The sequence below is a fragment of the Neofelis nebulosa genome, chromosome 9 (assembly GCF_028018385.1).
Source record: "Neofelis nebulosa isolate mNeoNeb1 chromosome 9, mNeoNeb1.pri, whole genome shotgun sequence".
In the NCBI taxonomy this organism is placed as follows: domain Eukaryota; kingdom Metazoa; phylum Chordata; class Mammalia; order Carnivora; family Felidae; genus Neofelis; species Neofelis nebulosa.
In genome coordinates, this window is record NC_080790.1 from 11,184,860 (window position 1) to 11,205,568 (window position 20,709).

The 20,709-nt window shown below is 41.5% G+C and overlaps 1 long non-coding RNA gene across 1 annotated transcript in view; it reads right to left on the bottom strand.

Annotated features, from left to right (window-relative positions):
• Positions 1 to 20,709, bottom strand: part of LOC131484379 (uncharacterized) — a 197,248-nt gene that overhangs the window by 99,666 nt on the left and 76,873 nt on the right. The window contains exon 3 of the long non-coding RNA XR_009248206.1: positions 17,228 to 17,331. This is a non-coding gene — a long non-coding RNA (uncharacterized LOC131484379). The remainder of the gene's footprint in view (positions 1 to 17,227; positions 17,332 to 20,709) is intronic.

Here is a 20,709-nt window from a genome sequence, read left to right on the forward strand (position 1 = left end):
TGAGTGGCAGAGCCTCAGACAGAAAACCAGAATCTGGAAAACTCCGTCAGCTTTGCTCTCTTCTGAAAAGACTTCAAGGAGTTTGGACATGCTCAGTGTACTTCTGTTGACCAGGGAAAAGGCTTTTCCAGAGGAGACAGAGTGGAAGGTAGGCAGAGACAGCCTGTGGGAGACTCCATTTAAAATGCATCCGATTATCCGATCGCAAACTATTCTCTCTGCTGACTGAAGCCTTTGAAAACATTCCAGTCTGCTTTCAACTTGGCAGTTCCCAAGCCTTGCTGAGTACAAACGTCACCTACGCAACTATTTAAAAATAAAGATTCCCAGGCTGCTCGTGGACACTTTGCATCACTCGGCCTAGTGTGGCACTTAGTGAGGTGACCTTTCTTAAAAGCTCCTCAGGTGACCGTGATAACACACCCAATTTCTGAGTCTTCCTAGGGGAAGGGAGACAATGTCATCATCCCGAGTCTTGCATTCATTCTCTAAAAGGACCCAGAACATTTCCTAGCAAGGTGGTTCTCAAATTTCAATATGCTTAAGAATGGTCTCAGGGGATTGTCACCAGCAGGATCCTGGGCCCCAGTCACAGAGATTCTGGCTCAGGTAGGGCCGAGGAGCAGGGCTGATAAATACCCCAGGTGCTTCTGAAGTAGATGGCATCGAAAGCAGCCATTTGAAAACTACTGCAAATGACGGAGAAATCACTTCACTTCCCTGAGCCTGCTTCCTCGGCTCCAATTTGGAACAACCCTAATCCCTGTATGTCCCCCTCACAGGACTGCCATGGGGGCCCGATGAGAATGGTAATGTGTAAGGGCTGTGCAAAAGGTCATGTGCAAAAGGGCTGTGAAGCAGGCTCATTCCATTAACCAGATAGCTGCGTAAGGGCAGAAAGGTCCGCAGGGGCACAAACCCACCCATTTCCAGTCGATCCCAAACCATATCCTTAGGAGACAAAAGATCACAATTCCCTTGAAAACCAAACAAGGTAACAGAAAGACCAAGCCAAGGGTTTTCAGTTTCTCACTCATTCAGCTGCCCCATTCTTACTGATTTCATCCTGATTTCTTTCAGCTACAGACCGAGTGGCAGTGCTTATTTTCAAGGACAAGATAAGCTAGTGTATTTAAAGCCCACATGAAGGACGGAATGAATTAAAAACTCTTCACATGTGTGTGCTGTTCCTGGTAGATACATAAGGACTCAATCATTAGAGACCATGATCTAGATAACACCAGTTCCCAGCAAAGTCCTGGACTCAGACTGTCAGAGATGGAAGTCACCTAAATTCTTTTATATAAGAAAACTGAGACCCAGAGAAGGTCCCACCATCACGGGTTATAAAATCCACCCCATTTGACTCCCATATCACTGGTCTTTTCCCTGCAGCAAGCCTTGATAGTAAACATTTATATGATATCCACCATATTTTTCAAGCATGCACTTGGGATTCAAGGATGAACGGGATATGATCCTTGTCTTAAAGGACCTTTCAGTCTAAGCAGAGAGGTAAGGAAAAGAAATCTAATAGTAACTGATGAGGGATCATAAGGCAAGTTGAGAGCCAAGCACAAACTAGCACATCCCCTCCCTAGGTGGGACATGTGTGACATTCCTCAGGCACTCCTGGCTACCCCAGGACAAAGGAAAGGACCGAAAACAAATGGTTAAACTGATAGTCTCCATCAGTTTACAAGTATCTTAGTAATATTACAAGAAAAGGGCAATCTTATCAATAGCCTAATCTCCAGAACTCCCTACTGTCTTAATGTTAATGCTTTTCTGGAGGGAAAAACAACCTTAGCTTGACAATGCCTAGGCCTCCAGTAATCTGTGAGTCTTCCTTAGTATATGGAAATCCCTTTAAGGAACTTCCTCTTGACTTTATCTCTCCCAACTCCACAGTATATAACCAATCACTCTTCACAACCCTGGTGCAGCTCTTTCTGCCTATGGGTCCTGTCCCCCTTTAATACGATCATCTTTTTTGCACCAAAGACATCATCAAGAATTCCTTCTTGGCCGTTGGCTCTGAACCCCCGCCACCACCCTAAAACCCCATCAGTAACAATTCCAGGAAACTCCCACAACTTACAAATAAGAGCAGAAAGAAAAAGTGCTAGCGATGCATGGTGGGCCAGGCAAGCCAACGTTGGCTGGACTCTGAAGTGTATGGCTGGGCAAGTACCGGGGATCCATGTTAGCCACGCAAAAACAAACCAAGGGCTGCTTGGGTGGGCAACGAGAAAACAGAGGTCCCTCGAGATCAGACCACACAAAGGGAGAAATGGTGGCAGAGACGCCAGCTGGGTTAGATTAAGATGAGCCTTACATGCCGGGTTGAGGAATTTAGACTGCATGGGAGCAACTGAAGGATTTTGAGCAAGGAAGCAACCCAATATTATAGAATCACGAAATCAGCAGCACTTAGCAAATTTCACAGTGTATTGAATCACCTGAGATTCTTGCAAACTCTGATTCAGCAGGTCTGGAGAGGGACCCAAAATCCTGGCATTTCTAACAAAACCCCCGTGTTATAGGATGCTACTGGTCAGGAGACCACACTTTGAGTGGCAAGATAAGTGCTTATTACAGCCCAGTGGGTTTCAACTCTGGCTATATGTCAGCATCACCTAGACAACTTTACAAAGACTGCTGATAAGTGTGCCCTAGACTGAAAACCAATAAAATCAAAATAGTTGGCAGGGGTGGGTAGGAGATACAGACATTAATAATTTTAAGTGCCCTGCTGTGACTGCAATGTGCAACCAAAGCTGAGGTCCTCATTCCAGTGCAACCTCTCCTAACTTTAGAAGGAAGAGAGAGCAAGAAAATGACCTGCATGAGATCACTCATTTCATGGAAGGCACTGTAAGAGCCTTCCTCCTCTATCACGTAGCCTTTATCCAATAATCTTTAAAGTTAAAAAAAATCTTATATTCGAATGGAAGGGTGCAAATCTTATTTGGGACATTTTTCTGGCAAAGGTTTTGGGTGGTATTCTGTGAGGTTATTCTTAATATTGGCCTTTAATTTTTTTAAGTTTACTTATTGACTTAGAGAGAGAGAGAGAGAGAGAGAGCAAGCTAGGGAGGGGCAGAGAGAGGGAGAGAGAGAATCCCAAGAAGGCTCCACATTGCCAGCGTGGAGCCCAATGTGGGGCTCCAACTCAGGAACTGTGAGATCACGACCTGACCCAAAAGCTAGAGTCTGATGCTTAACTGACTGAGCCGCCTTAGTGTCCTGGCCTTTAATCTTTTTGATTAGCAGGTGAAGAGAAATCCCTCTGAACTCCCCTTCCTATTATGGCAGCTGCATGATCCCATAACAAAGTGTGTAGGAAGCATTAAGGAAAAAAAAAAAAAAAAAAAAAGACTGGCAACGGGTTGCAACTGTGCTTGGCTAGCTAGAAATTGAATTCTGGAAGTGCAAATAATTTAAAATTTAAAGATTGGGAAAAATAAAAGTAAAAATCTGTGCATTTGATGTTTTTCCTCACCCCCCAGAGGCAGACTGCTCTGAGAGATGAATGCTAGCCGGGTCTCTGTGCCCGTTCCTTCTTGTGTAGCATACTATGCAACTTTGGGCAAGTAACTATACTCTTGAGCCTCAGTTTTCTCATCCGTGAAATAAAGGGGGTGGAATCAGATGATCCTGAGTCCTTCTCCTCTGAACTGCTATAGTTCTAAGTAAAATAGAACTCCGTGGGAGAGAAAAGGGGATAACAACTTAAAAAAAAAAAAAATCCAGCAGAGTAATGAACTAAAAAAGTGAGGAGTTTAAGGAAGAGAACATTCAACTCTGACAGACAGACATTACTAGTTGCTCTTCCAGTATCCAAGTTCCTTATCTTCCTTCTGATCATAACTCCAGTTATATTTGAGGAGGGTAATGGGACAAGATCAAAAGCAAACAAACAAAAAAACCCCCTGCATTCCTCAGACTCTCTTGCAGCTAAGATTGACCGTGTGCCAAAATTCTGGCCAGTGAGACATATAAGCAGAAGTGGGCTGATAATTTCTCGTAAATTTTGCTTTCCTAATTCAACTGCTATCTCTTTCTCCTTTTTGTTCCTTAGCTCTTCTTCCTGCACAAGATGTATTTCTAGATTTCCGATCCATGGTATCCGCAAGTGATTTCAAGGAGTTATCTACTCGGGTATGTAAACAGTAGTAAACATACATCTAAAATGTTGCTAGCAAGATCGTCTCTCAAAATCACCAATTCACCAAGAATCACTAGCTCGGTGATTCATCCAAGGACCAATTTGTGGAATTGTTGAATCGCTTAAAAAAATTAAAGAAAGAGGGGCGCCTGGGTGGCGCAGTCGGTTAAGCGTCCGACTTCAGCCAGGTCACGATCTCGCGGTCCGTGAGTTCGAGCCCCGCGTCAGGCTCTGGGCTGATGGCTCGGAGCCTGGAGCCTGTTTCCGATTCTGTGTCTCCCTCTCTCTCTGCCCCTCCCCCGTTCATGCTCTGTCTCTCTCTGTCCCAAAAATAAATAAAAAACGTTGAAAAAAAAAAATTTATAAAAAAAAAAAAATTAAAAAAAGATAAACAAGTTTCCTTTAACCCAATTATAAAATTACAATGGTTCTAGTTTCTCAGAGGACAGCTGATGTTAAGTATACTTTGCTTTCTAATGTTTTATATGGTGAATTTCACCTCTCGGGCAGGTCACAAATGTTAAATATTTCATAAAGAATAGGAAAGGTTTCCTTCACCTAGTGGATTTTCAATCCAGGTTACTGCCTTTTCTACCCAGTTGATTTCCTGAATTAGTCACATTGGTGAAAGGAAAGGGGTGGTGCCATTTCAATAGTGTGCCAAGATTGGCAATATTCTACTCCTTTATCTCTAGATATCACACACGCACCAGATCAGGACACATACACACATCTTACACAAACTGTACACTCAAGCCCCCATCCACGCAGACCTGACTTCCTTAGTCAGGCTGACAAATATATTACGGCACTGTAGACTGTGTGTAAGGAATAGACCATACATTTGCCTACAAAGCACTAAGAACTTAAGAAGAGACTAGGTATCTGAAATTAGAAATACATCTTCATTTTGGTCTGTGCTCTGAAATATACAGATTCTGTCTGCAAGCTTACATTGGGTAATGTAACTCAATTTCTCATCTTTTAATGACACAGAAATTACACAGTACCAATGGAGGCTGTGATGGAGATATACCACTTCTGTATCGCATCTTGATGAGGGTCATTTGAGATGAGAAACACAGTGTCGTTTTACTCTGTATAAACAATGAGTTGCAAAGACTATCCAAGAACAAAGAAAAGCCTCCTGGGCTTGTCTACATGGGCATGGGTGTGTATGTGTCTGAGTGATGAATGCATAGCACTGTGAGCGTGTAAAGCCACTAGTGCAAAACCTTTCCCAAGCTCTAAATTCTGACGTACACACTACAACTCCCTCAGTTTCCCCCTATTCAAGAAATTAAATTCATGAACTAATAGAAGCAGGGAAGGCAGAAGATTGGATTTAAAATGCACTTAGAGAATGAGCCCATGCATTCATTAGAATCCTTGACATTCATGCGATGCACTGCAGTGAAATTCAAACTTCACAAAATATAATGCAAAAATTGCATAAAACGTGAGGCTAGACTCCACGAAACACAAATAATTGCTATAGATTTTCTAAGTGGTTAATAAAAAAGTGGTTGTTTTTTTTTTTTCTTTTTTGGTTAACTAAGCAGGTGAATGGGTCCTTTAGCAAATTGCTCTGTTGGGCACTTTTGCTAGCCACTGCTGTGGAACTGGAGCGGGGCCTGTTGGTCGTTCCATAGTAAACCAGTCAACTACTCCATAAAGTAGTCTGGGTTGGATTGTCAGTGACTTCACCCAGGGCCTCCCTTATCTTGTGATTGCCATTAACAAGTCATTTTAAAGCATCATAGATATTTTTCAATTACAACAAGGACATCAGTGAGAACAATTCCATTGTTTGATGTATCTGGTGTTTAGGCTTCCAGCTAACTGATATTTATTGTGGTCTAAGCAAGCTTAATTCTAAGTCACACTGAAAATCCTTAACTTGAAAGAAAAAAAAAAGTTCTCTCTTTTCATTGCTCAGCTCCTGCGGTGATCTGTGTGCTATCCGCCACTCGTGTCCCACATAACCTACGAGGGAATTGCGATTTCTCTTTAAGAAAGCACAGAATAACAATACAATTTTGTTTCTATCTGTAATTGTATCAAGTACGCACTTTAATGTAGAGTTGTCATCTCTCCTTTATATAAATGTGATCTTTGAAATGCTAGGCACACTTATTTCTGAGAGGCCTTGGAGGCCTTGTGTCTCAGCATACGCTGACACCACGCCCCCCTCTGGGTGGGTAAGATGGGAGCGCGCATGCGTGCATGTACCTGCGCGGAAACCCAACGGTGACTCACACTCCTTCCGATAGAAGAGTAACATCACAGTTGATACCAATTGAACAAGCCCCTCCTGATGGTCAAAAACAGAGTCCCTCTCACTTCCTCCAGTACTCATTAGCCCCCTCCCTGCTATTTAAGCATCCTATACCCATTTACAAATGGCTATGCCATTGTGTAAATGTAAGGAGGAATTGCAGTCGTCGGCCGTTTCATTTATCCTCCAGTGCTTCAACTACCCGGTGGGATGCCCTGCTTCAAGTCTCACTCTTTTACAGTCCTCAAGGCTTGTCCTTCTACTGAAAATCCTCCGATGAATCCCCACCTCCTACAGGATAAAGGAGGAATCTTTAACATGGCGAACCAAGGTCTGCCTAGGCTGGTCTGGATACCCTGTGATGCACACCTCTGGGTAGCACGTGGACTTGACAGTGTTCCTCACCTGCTCACAGCCCCTCCCTCCCCAGCCTCCCCCACCCCCGTGGTGGAGGGATCCCTCACCCTGATAAAGCCATTCTCAATCCTAGAGGATGCCTCCTCATTCTTCAGTGTTCCTTTAAGCAAATCACCTCCCCAGTGGAACTTTCCAAGGCAGAATCTGGTGCTCTTGACTTCACCCTCAAATTTAAGTATTTATGTTGTGGTTAATAGTGTCTGCACTAGAACCCCAGCTGCATAAACCATAAGAACATATGAACATATACACCTAGTTTCTCTAAGCTTCTAGGTTGTAGTCTTTAAAATGATAAAAATAATACCCAACACACAGTTTGTTGTAAAAATTTAAATAATTTCCACCCTTGAATCCATGTTTTTCTCAGGACAGTACACTGAATCAATCACCAACTCAATGGCATTTAACCAGATTCTAACATATCTGGCTTCTAGATTAAGATACTTAGTTTCTAAAGAATCTTAGATGAGAAATTATTTTCTAGAAGCCATCATACTCTCTCTTGCTAGGCACAAGACTTACCAGTCCCTATCATGGCCACCTTTGCTTTTGGGTTTTGCAGGCTGCATAATACTGGAGACAATCCAGATGCTCCCTTAGAGCTCGTGAGGAAACATCTGCTGCAATTGAGTTTGGCTATGCCCAGGCAGACCTAACTGTAGCCACTGTGGGGCCCTGAAATGTATTCAAGCAGCCGGCAGTGTAAGTTTATAGATCCTTGCTAGGGTCTCCTCCTTAGGGAATAGAGGAATATGACCCTTAGGTGTGCTAAGTCTTTAGGGGTTTCTGAAGCATCCATCAAGAACCCTGGTTAAGTCCAGACACAAACTCAGCTCCTCTAATTAGCCCACACAAAGGCTCTGTTGTATGTGGTGTCTTTTTATTCCTGTTTCTTTGTTAAATTATGCTTTACCCACTATTGGCACACAGTGTGCTATAAATGCTGACCATTAATATTATAGCCCAGAAAATCCTTGAAAGCAAAAATGGTATCTTTTTTTCATCTTTTTATTTTGATGCAGTACTTAAAACACAATACCCAGAAAGACCTCAATTAATACTATTTGAGTTAACAAATTATGGTTATAATGGGTAATTGTAATTTATAATACGCTGATATTTGGTATATTCACCACCTAATTATCTTAAAAATGATGCTGTTACACAATTTGCCATCTTTCACTGAGGACCCTGAGACTCAGGGAAGGACTAGGGGTCAAAGCTACGGAATTAAGGGCATGGCCAAGATTCATACGCACATGCTATTGTATTTGTTGTTGTTACTGTTCTTGCTTTGAGTTCAAACTTGATAGTCTTTTCAGTACACAATGATGTATTAATTAGCTGAATTTGACCTGGCCATGTTATTCAGATACATATGCCACCCAACAAATGGTTTCTGATATTTTTCTTCTCAACTGGAGCTTTTCGCCAACCTCAGAAAATGCCCCATAACCGTGTTTCAGAGTTATAACTAACCCACAAGCTAGCTGTACTGGAATGAAAGGGAAAGGAAACACAGAAGTCATTATCTGCAAAAAGGAACAGTCTGAAATCACTTCTATCAAGTACGAGGCCAGTAATCTCCACTGAATTTCTGAAGGAACATATGTAATTGGATAGATAGTTTCCAAGAACATTCAAAGTTATAACACTCCCAGCATTTAATATATAGGAGTATGTTATTCTTTCAGTAAATCCTGACTATATTAAAGTTTCAGATGACGAATGGATACAATGAAAACATCTCTGAATGCCCCTTGTCATTTTTACTACTTATCCACTCAAAGAGAAGTTCCAGTCAAGTTATTATTTTGCAGTTAAAATATCCTCAGATAGTAAAGGTTCCAAAACCCATGCCTCATTCTCAAGAACATTCCCATAATTTAGACACAAGCTTTTTATTAAATATATAAAGGTGCAAAATTTATAAATCTCATAAAAATCCTTCCCATTTCTGCTCCCTGTGTGTCTGGCTTGCTATAGTTTTGTTCATACTACACAATCATTAATGCTGTTTTACATAACGGAGCCTTGTAGAAAGCAACATGGATAATTTAAATATCTTTAAAGCCTTATTTTTAAAGGGGGAAATGCATCCTTTCATGTATCTAACCGGTGACCTTCTATGAAGTAAAACAAGGGCACTCAGTTCCCTTTACCTTTCCATGTGGCTCAGAAGGAAAGTGAGCAAGATGATTGCACAGAATGAAAAGTGGGGATTGTAGGACTTTTCTTCAGGTAATGACATTTTTTCTTCCCATTAGCATCTTAACAGCATATGGATTAGAGATAATTGAGATGCACAGCTGTAAGGTCAAGTCAAAACTGCCAATAAAGGGACAGACAGCTTGATGAGATATTATGTGACTGTCCTCAGAAGTGGATGGGAAAGGTGGTAACCCCTCAAATATCTCTCCACCAAGACATACTCCAAGAGCCTTAAATGAGTCTTCCTTTGCTCTTTTGGAGGGAGAGTTGCTAGTGCTATATAGGTCCCAGATAATCCATTGCATGAGACAAAGTATGCGAAACTACTGAGTTATTTTATGAGGGTTATTTATTTATTTATTCATTCATTCATTCATTGTAAATTTTAACCTCAGGTGCGAGCATGGTAAATATTCTTTGTAAATTACAAACTGTTATGTGAATTAAGATGAAATTATGCTCATAATGGGAAGTGCTTCTACTCCCCATTGTTTCCCAAGGGCTTGCTACACAGAGAGGGAATCTACCTTTATGCCTCTCCCATCCCCTCATAAGTCACAGGTGAGGAGGGACAGTAGCCCACAGGGAGAATTTGGTCTGGCCCAAGAAAAAGCAGAAACTATACACTGAAAGCATGTTCCTGGTCTTTGTGGAGCTAACTGGGAATGCTTGGAGATAAAAGACAGCTCTTTGGAATCGGACTCTGATGAGCCCCATTTCATAAGTTTAAGTGGGTCCCTTGGCATGGACGAGATGTATGACAGGAAAAGGGAGAAGGTAAGAAGGGGAAGGAAAATTGCTCGGTAATGGAAAACATCATCCCCCTTAGGACCAGGAAAAAATCACCATTCCCTTAGGGAAAAGTTTCTCTTGTATTTATTTAGGGTGTACTGCCTCTGAGAATTATTGTCTGTCCTGGGAGTAATGCGTGCACTGTGTGGGTAGGAATGGGTGTTCAACCCAAGGTTTATCCACAAAGGCCCAGAAGACCCCAAGAATAATGTATGTATTTTTTAAGTTTATTTATTTTGAGAGAGAGAGAAAGAGAGAGAGAGAGAATGAGCAGGGGAGGTGCAGAGAGAGGGAGGGAGGGAGGGAGGGAGGGAGGGAGGGAGAGAGAGAGAGAGAGAGAGAGAGAGAGAGAGAGAGAGAGAGATCCCAAGCAGGCTCTGTGCTGTCTGCACAGAGACCAATGTGGGGCTTGAACTCAAGAACCATGAGATCGTGACCTGAGCTGAAACCAAGAGTCAGATGCTTAACCGACTGAGCTACCCAGGCACCCCAGGGGTGTGTATGTTTATTTCATAGTGGAGGAGAGATGTGAGAAGTGGCCAGCCTTGAACTTTTTTACAGAAGTCCCATATGCAGTCGGTCGTGAGCGAGTAAGCAACTCGGGCTTTGGGAACTGTGAACTCTTCTGTATAATTGTGGCTGCTATTTGCTGAAATGGCAGGAGGAGGATGGCTCTAGAGTGAGACTGGTCTCTGGAAGTAGATATGGGGGTATCCTAGGGGGAGACTGAAACCGACACTTTGCGGGATTACAAGTGGATCACTCTCTGAGATATAGCTTATTTTCATACTGGTTACTGAAAACAATCTATTTATATCTAACATTCAGAGTCTTACTCCCAATGCTATAATTCCTTTCAGTTATCCCTAAACCTTCAGGAAAAAAAAGTCTTAGGCAACACAACACAATTGTATTAGAATTATACAAAATTAAGGGCCCAGGAATTAAGAAAGGTGGTCTTCTACACCAAACACCTCTGATGAGGCCAGTAGCAACATCTACTGGAAAACAATGGCCCAGAGTTCCAGGTTGTGAGCGGTAGAAAGTAAGCATAGGTCCAAAGCGACAAGAGCAAGGAAGGCCTTAGATTTCTACAAAGTAGCTGCCTCATGGATAATTCCTGAATGCATATTAGGGAAAACCCCTTTTTCCACAAATATTCTAGTGGAAGTTTTCCCCTATTTACATTATTACTACTTATTATAATTCTAATTAGCATCAAACTATTCCATAAATATTTATGGAATTGAATACATGGGATATGTATTCACTCTACAAATATTTATGGGATGCTCTCAGCATACATAATGCTTTCCCCAAAACATGTACATAGATCCTCACATCTGTGCAACTCATACATACGTGTTCCCATGCCCACCCACACAGAAGTATGTCTGGACACACTCGTGCATACGCACATGTATGCTCAGTCACCCAATGCACACAAATATACATATGGAATATAAAGAAAGACACACCATCCCACGTTCTTGGAAGTTGGGACATGAGCTACAGTGTTGATGATCTAAGACCCCAGACACCTGCTCAGGCAACACTGGAAGAAGCAGAACCTCCTGGCTTCCTCAATGCCAGCTTCTCCCAGTTCTCTGCTCTGGCTGCAGGAATCCTGGCAGAGCAACAGCCCTACTCGCTCCCCTGGACTGATAGCCCTGGGCCCCAGGAGGAGGTTGTAATTCAGAACCCTTGACTCTGAATAGGCAGAAACCATTTTTCAGAGAGCTGGGTCCTAGGGGAAAGATTGCTAGGTTGGTTCCCGTCCCAGTGAGATCTCCATCACTTCCTCTGCCTTATGCTGTAACCACATTGCTTATTCCTTGGCTGGCTGTTGGGGCACATGCAGGAGTGCATATCTCAGAGAGTTAAAGCACAGCAAGAACCAAAAGGAGAGAAAATGGCAAGTAAGAGAAAAGGAAATAAAAAAAACAAAAACAAACTACAGGCAGGTAAAGAGTGAAAGGAAGATGTAAATAGTAGATGAACAATAAGCCCAACCCTCAAGACATGATGGAACAGAGACGGGGGTGAAAATACTGAACAAATAAATTCCAAAGATTTGGCGTCTAACAGGTAAATGTTGAGAAAGCAATAGGAGTGTTCTTGTGCTGGAAATCTGATGTGTCTTGTCAAGGTGGGGGGACTCCTTGAAAACCCCAATGAGCAGACCCACCTAAATAGAGTAAGAAGTATTTAAAACTTTACTTAAAAACACAATTTTAAAAAGCATTTAAAAGAAATTAAAGTATGCATGTGTAGTCAATAGGTTCCATGTTTCCTATGAACGTTTATTGAACATCTAGGAAACCACACTGAGTATTGGTCTGAAATCTTCTGTTTTCCTTTGCGTTTGAGTTTACACAAGCCCAGTACCTACATGGACTTGTACACGGGAGACCTTGGTAAATGATGAACCAGAACAATCAACCAGAAATAGAATGGACAGTGTTTCTAAAAGGACGGAACAAATGACAACATCAGGCTTTCTCTTGCAATGTGCAAAAATGAATAAATTACATTTCCACATTCCCCCCCCCTTTTTTTTTTGTATTTGTTCTATTTGAGGGAACAGCAACATTTTATCTAAGACATTTTTATGGGTGCAGGCTAATTGTGTCTAGCTCAGCTTCCCTATATTTGGAGACTTTTCATTATGACAAAATCATTCTTTATTTCTCTGACTCATCCTTCTTTGGTACAATGAAAATATTGGTGATTCCACTGAGGTTATGAACATGATCAATGACTTTATAAATATGAGTGCGATAAAGCAAAGTGTTTCATTACCTTTAAAAAGTCCATATTCATTAATATGTAATAAGCAAATAAAACTTATCTGAATTTAATATTTTAAGGAATAAAAATGAGCCTTTTTGCATTAGTTATCAATGTGACTTAGCTTAAGAGTTTTTATTTAACCTCTTTAGAAACTTTTAAAAGATACTAAGTCCATTACATAAGATAGTTGGGTCCTATCAATTGGACTCATCAATATAGCTAAGTAACAATTAGTCATGAAGTTCAGAAAATGTTAGAGGCCATGTAACAATTTATCAATATTTCTCATATTAAAGGGAAAATACCCCCAGAATGTATTCCCTACTTTTTAATACAAAATATTATAATTCAAAAAATTATTAAGCATGGTGTCATAGACGCCAAGTGAAAAAGATATTCCACAATTTTCAGAATCAAAAAGATAGAGAGTTCAAATATAATAATTTCTAAAAAAAAAAAAAAAAAAAACTCTCCAGGATCTAGAAAATAGATCACTAGTATCTCCTCTGTGAGGCATTTCAAAGGAATGAAGACAGCAAGACCTAGGTTACAGAAAGTTGAGGAATTCTCCAGAAACGATGAGTCCAAAAAGATAATTACAAGTGCCAACAAGGAGACATTTCTGTGCTCCTTCTGTATCAAGAGAGACATGTCCTGCCCTGTGCACTCTGTGCCTGTGTTGGGGGTAGTTACCGTATCCGGCCTTAGGTGTACGTGTGTGTATTCACACGAGTATCCACCACTAGAGTATCTTTCCTTGAGGGTAAGAAGTTTGCTAATATTCAACTTTATATCATCCCAAAGCCTAGTGAGATACCCTTCTAACAGTATATGCCTAGGTTTACTTCAGTGCAAAGTTCTGTTTCGGCTCTTGCCTCTTTAAGTAATCCCACATAGATTCGGGGCCCAGTTACAGAGCTGACAGATGGCATTGCCTATTATCACCAGACATCACAGAACTTGGAAGGCCAGAGAGAATTGCCTTCACGTGATCAATGGACTGAGTCAATGCCTTCACGGGTAAAATTTTGACAGTTGCTTAACTGACATATCCCCGTCTCCATCCCCAGCTTCAAATCCACACTTCAATAGTAGCCCTACTCTGAGCTCCCAGGAGTCTTGGTTTATTACCCTAGAGGAAAATAACCCTGGAATGAGAGAATGTCAGTTCTGGCGGGGATCTAGAGATACCTCTAATCTCTTGGTTCTCAGACTTCATTTTGGAGGAATTCAGAGATAACAGAGATAATCTGCCTCTAAAGTCAAATGAGATAACCCGAAGGGAGTTTCTACTAAGAGTCAAGCAATGAATGAGATACCCCACAAACATTATCACATCATATAATATTAAAAAACCCATGAAGTCTTTCCCTAGTCTTCGCAGAAGAAAAAAAAAGCTACTGAATAGAATTTCTCAATTACAACACTTCTTTGAACAAATTTTCAAATTGTAGCTCTATTGCTTGTCTGCTGGCAGGCAATACAAAAAAAAAAAGCTGATTAATATCACACCTGATATCAAGTGTCTTTACTCAGCCTGGCAGGCTCACTTTTACTTTCTATGTGGTAGGTAGACCTAGATTATTTTTCTCCCATTTATATGTAATTTCTTAAAATTATTTTATGTGGTATCCCACTTGAGATTCAGAAATATGAATAAATATAGAATACTTTCTACTAGAAAAATCTTTCCTGTTAGTACAGAGGAATTATAATCATTTCAGTGCATTTCAGTGCAATTTCATTGCACCAAAACTTCCTGTTTCCCTCTAACCAGGTTCAAGAACACTGCTGTGCTCCACGCCCATCATTTCATTTATAGATGAAGTGAGTGACGCTTACAGAGAGGAAGGGATTTACCCTAAGTCACACAGTAATTTAGCATCAGAGACAAGAGGAGAACACAACGAATTAATCCTCTTGAAGCCAAGGTCAGTCCTCCTCACTCCTGTAGCACAGAAATAGTTCATCCATGCTAATGACCTAGAACTGGGTTTTCTTAGTTATTTTAAGACTAAAAATCTATCCAAATGTGAATTTTGAAAAAGCTACCCAAAGGGAGAGGTACTTGAATAGAACTTTTCTTTCAAGTAACACACTTAGGTTCACAAGGGAAAAAATGTATTCAAGGGGCAGAAAATTCCCGTTAGTACCTAGAAGCAGTGTATACAGGATAAGTCCATGGACTTTGCTGTCACTGCCGTTCTGTGAATATGCAGATGGAGATCTAAAACCATTATCACCCCCTGGTAGGCTAGAGTGCTCAGTCCAGTGAGACACCCATTACGGGTAGCAGGTATACACAGCTGGGATCAGGAGTCAGGAAGTAGAGCATTGAGCCACTTCAGTATAAAGGCCAAGATTCATGACTTTTCCCATTCATATAAGTCCCTTATACTGGGGCACCTGGCAATGCACCACGTATTACTGACAGCAAACATGTGCATGAGCTAAAACATCTAGAGGGAAATAGAAATAATTGCAAACAATCCTTGAACAGATCCCAGCTGCATTTTCCAGGTGTGCAAACCTGGGCAAGTTACTTGAACTCTGTGAACTTGAATTCTTTGCAACCTGGAGGATCTGAGCATGAAAGGAGATCACACGTGTAAAGCTTCAGTACATGGCAGGTACTCAGCGATTCTTGGTCTCTACTCCTCGCCTCCACTCGAAAGTCCTGGGTCCCACCTGAGTGCCTAATCCCCTCTCTCTTGTTCTGATGCTGCTACTCTGGGGAAGTCCCATTCTCTAAGCAACACCATTCCTTCCTCTGAGGATGCCTACCTTGGGCAGCACACAAACCTCCCTTCATACGTACAAATTCCCTTCCTGGCTGTCAGGCCATAGGTGCGATGCGTAACAATACACAGAAAGTGAAGGCTGACTCAGCACACCTCAAGCACTCCTTTCTGGGTGCAAAAGCTAGAACAAAAATGTCTGTTGCAACAGTCTTTATTTTTCAAAACCCAGCAAGCTCACCTTCTGAAGCCAGCTGGAAAAGCTGATGAGAAATCAATGGCATTTGATTGTAAACCTGTCAAAATGATAGTGACAGCAGTACATTAATGGTGGCTCCCAGTATTGATCCCCCTCCTTCCTTTCTCCATCATTGCACATCACCTTCATACTAATAACAGACTCTTTTTTCTAAATTAATCTCCAGACAAGGGAAATCAATAGTATTTACCGTGTGTAAATTTTCCTATCCTGTAGAGCCAACATTTCCCATTGCTTTGAACTTGAAGACTGGTACTATCCGTAGCACACGCTAGGAGAGGGAGCTACTCACTGTCAAAACGTGGCTGATTTTCTTTAGAAAAGGGCTGTACCAATCCAAGAAAATAACCGAGAGAAAAGAAGAAACCCCAGGGGTCCCCATAAATGCTTAAATGATGCAATTATGGTTTTCATGTAAAACGAGATTTTTGAAGAGCCAAAAGATGCCAGTCAACCAAAGTCTAGTATCATTTCCTGACAGAAAAAATAGACATAAATGAACTTATATCCCCCTCAAAAGCCACAGAATTAGGGCAAGTATTAGATCTGGAAGGGGCATGAGAGAATATCTAGTCTTCTGAGTTCTACCTTTGGGATGCGGTTTTAAAAGAAATAACCATTTTATGCCAATGGTTGCATCCTTTGTAAAATGCAACATTGAATTACTTTTTATTTTAAATAACACCAGAGAATAAAGTGAGATTTTATAACAGAAGTAGAAGTGACATAGTTTTAAAGCATTTGAAAACCATTGATCTGGTTCAACTCTCTCAACCTAATAATGGAGAAGCTTTTCCTGGCAAAAAAGTGACTCTTTAAGTTCACACTGATGGCAAGTGACAGTTATTTTATGATAATACCAGTAACGGTTATATATACTTGTGATAATACCAGTAAACATTAAAGCAATAGCTATAATTTATTGAGCATTTACTTCTATGGCCAGTCTGGGTAGACACTTGACATAAGTATTTCTAATCCTCAGAGCAAATCCGCATGGCAGCTACTTTTCCAGTTGCTCTATCCTCCTGCCCATGGAGGATCACTTCTGAACCCCCCAGAGGATGCCTGAAGCCACAGACAGTGTCAAACTCTACACATGCTGTGTTCTGTCCTATCCATACATGCCTATGATAATTATTAGGCGTCTTACTATTAACAACCACAAACAGATGTTACCAACCACAAACAGTAAAACAGGACAATTTTAACAATAGAGTATAGCAACAGTTATGTGAACATGCTCTCTCAAAACGTTGCATTGTCCTGTATTTATCCTTCTTCATGTGATAACGTAAGATAATAAAAGGCCTACCTCATGAGAGGAATTGAGGTGAATGACACAGGCATCGTGACACAGAGTTAGGCTACTCTCCATGTTCTGGCAATATGCCAGAAGGAGAATCATTCACTTCTAGACCACAGTTGGCCACAGGCAACTGAAACCATGGATAAAGGGGACTGCTATATAAAGCTGACGAAGCGGAGAAAAGAAGGCTCAGAAATGTTAAAAGATTTATCCAAGATCACACAGACAATGGTCAGGGGATCTGGGACTTAAAACCTACTCTGTTTAGCTCCAGGTCTCCTTTTGTCTTTGAAGAGCCAGGTTGACTCTGCAGATACTTCTAGGAACCACGAATCTTGCACTGTGCTCCAGACAAAGGGTCACCTAAAAATGGTCATATTAGGAAATAAGATACGAATATATACAGAGGTAAGTAATATCATAGGACATAAGTATTTAGTTGCTCAGTGAGTGAAGAATTGGAGTAGGTAGGAGTAGCAGGAAAGGTTTTAGGAAAGACTGGAGAGTTTAGGACAGAAACAAAGAAGGGGAGAATATTTTAGATAGAAGTGGTTAATCCAAACCACAGAAATAGGAACAATGAGATATTGTGGGGGATTGTAAGGTAGTTCTGGAACCATCAGATGTATATAACACAGCCAAAAGAAATGCAATGGAAGAAGTGGATGCAGGTGTGTTGTACAGAAGTTGCGATGCAGGGGAAGGGTGGGGACCATGGGATGAATAGATAAGAGAAGAGGCAGCGAGGTTCCCCCAAGAGGTCATTTCAGTGGCCTCAATATCATTCCACAAGAACCTGGGCTCCAGGGGCTAAAAAAGAAGGACAAATGGGAAAGACACTGTGAAAGAAAACTGGGACAAAAGTAGGATACACCAGAGTCTGGAGGACAAAGGAAAGGCACGTTGCAAACACTTCACGTTGGTGTTCATGGAATGAGGATTACTGTAAAGACATCAGAAAAGTAATAGTAATGTTATATAGCAGATGGGACCCTCTACTTTGTATAGTGGTTTTCTAGTAACACATTTCTTTTATACACCTCTCTTGGAATGTTTCTAAAAGATGAGCAAATTAGATGTTACTCTCATCCTTCTAAAATGAGCACTCAGGAGCCCAAAGAATTTAAGTGACTTGCCCTAGGCTATTTGATTTTTTGATTTGAATTCTCATAGAGAGTTCAAGTAATAAATGCAGTGAAGCATAAAGTATATGGTAACAGTGAAATGCCAACATCCAAGACTGAACATAGAACAAGAGGCAGTGGGCATCGTCTGCCCGGAGGAGCTGATGCCTGCACAGGATCACACATCTTGTGTTGAGAATTAACATTCTGGTCCTTTGCATCATATCTACCTCCCCTGGACCTGTCTCCCTGCTTCAGCCCAGGGCCCTTTAGCCCCCTCTCAATGTAGCAAACAGCCTGCTGAAATACATCAGCTCACATCAGTCCTCTTTGCTCCAAACCACAACCACTTGCCCTCTGAGACCAGGCCAAAGCCCAAGGTCAGCATGTGACCTGCTATGTGACCTCTCTGACCTCATCTCCTTAGCCGCCTACTGTGCTCACTCAGCCCCACCAACTGGCCCCCTTGCTGTGACTCAAACCCACCAAGCTGGTCCCCACCACAGGGCTTCACTCCAGCTATTCTCTCTGCCCAGAGCAGTTCCCCTGATGACCATGCAACTCACTGTCTCCCCCCTCGAGCTACCACCTTATTAGTCCTCCCTTGGCTTTGCTCTTTACAATAATAGCACCTCTGCTACCCTCATCGGCTTTGTTTTCCTTCACAGAACTTATCTCCATCTTACCTAATATACAATATACTTATTTGTTGCCTGACATGCAATTCTAGAATATTCCTTTAATGAAAGCAGACTTTTGTCTCTTTTGCTCACGGCTATATCCAGAGGGCCTAGAAGACTTTCCTCCATATAGCAGAAACTTAAAAAAATATTTGTTAAATGATGGAATGGACGGATTCAACAGCATGGTGAAGCTTGTTTGCTTGTTTTAATATCTGATCCATATAACCCTTGGGTGGCTAGAGGACCTATTTCTTTCCCACTGTATCACAAGCTGGCACTTAATGGCCTGCCAGGGGCTATTCACTGTGGCCACTAAACTTATGCCACGTCTGCCTCCTCTTTAACCTACTCCCCATGTCACCTGTGGTGAAGCAGAACTGGAAGGAGGGAGACTTGCAGGTTCTTCATACTAAGACTCAGTCACCTCCCGGCTCTGTTAATTGTGTATTTAGCCTCCTCAAATCTGGGACTGTATCAGTAAGACGAGGGTAACACTAGCTTCCTCAAAAGCTTGAGAACTGAATAATTTGGTGCTTGGAGGTGATGTGGGAAATGACATTTAAAATCAGCGTAACCGATGGGGCCTGCACTTTAAACAAACACACAAGATGTCTTTTAAACCAACACTCTTAAAGATATAACCGCTATCCACATAGCAGAAATCAGCCTGGATTTGGATCTAGTCTGGACGTTGATACTCTGCACTCCTGCATGAAATGAAATTCTGTGAGAGGGGGTCTTGCCCAGGCTCTTCTAAACTGGGTCTTCATTTGATATGAAAAGCTAAAAATTTCCAGGATGGCACTGCCACACGCAAACATAAGCACAAAAGGTCCATGAAGCCAGATATGAAGATCTGATAATCATTTACTCTCCTGCATTATCAAATTGGCCAGGCTTTTTGGAAGAATGGCTGTTGGGACCTTCTTCAGCAACCTTGATTTCATCAAACACTTACCAGACGATGCAGAGGATGAACTGCTCTGTTGGGAGAATCCTGGACATTTTCAAAAGGTAAAGGACAAATTAAGGTGCTTCCCCCCACCAGGTAACAATGGAAAATTCCTTTGAGCTGATAATGACTGGAATGGAATCACTTCTTGTGTTGTGTTGTGATTGCATTCTTATGTACTTTATGCATGCACTTCCTCTAATGGACTATGAATTTCTTGAGGATAGGACTTGTATTTTCCATCCTTATGAGTTTTGTCACCTATTGCGATTGACAATTACAGGTGCTCAATAAATGTTTGAAGAAGAAAAGGAGACTAGGAAGGAAAGGAGGAAGGGGGAATCAGAAGAAAGGAAGAAGGAAAGGAAGGCAGGATGGGGGGAGGGAGACAAGAAAGATTCTACTTCAAAGTTTTAATTTAGCCATCTTGGAAAGAAAATTTTCATAAGACCCTTTTCATAGTTGGTAACTTATACATGCATTTTGGAAAATCTGCAACAGACAAAATGAAAAATAATCTCTGCCATTTCCTCCTCTGCTGAGATTGAAATGATGTCGCTAACAGTTAGAAGGCATATTTTAAATGAGAAGGCTTCCTTGGTATTCCATGAGATTCCCTTCCCTCATTTGAACAGACATCAATAACACTGAAGCGTCTGTCCCTGTAGTGTCTTCACAATTTAGCACTTGTAAAAATGAGACTTTCCAGCTCATTAATTTGCTTACACAAATACATCCCAGAACCAGTTAATCGCAAAAAGTGACTGCTCTATTTTCATCTTGTGATGACTGTTTCATGCCTGGACTTCAGCATAAACAAGATAGAGAATCCTCATTTCCCACATGGGGCCCTCAAGAGAATCTGCACCCAAAAAATCTACAATATGTGACCGGTCCTGGTCATTTCTTTTCCTGGAAATGGCAGAGGATGCCATTATTCAATCAGAAGGCAAGGCCATAGCAGCCAGATCAACATGATTAT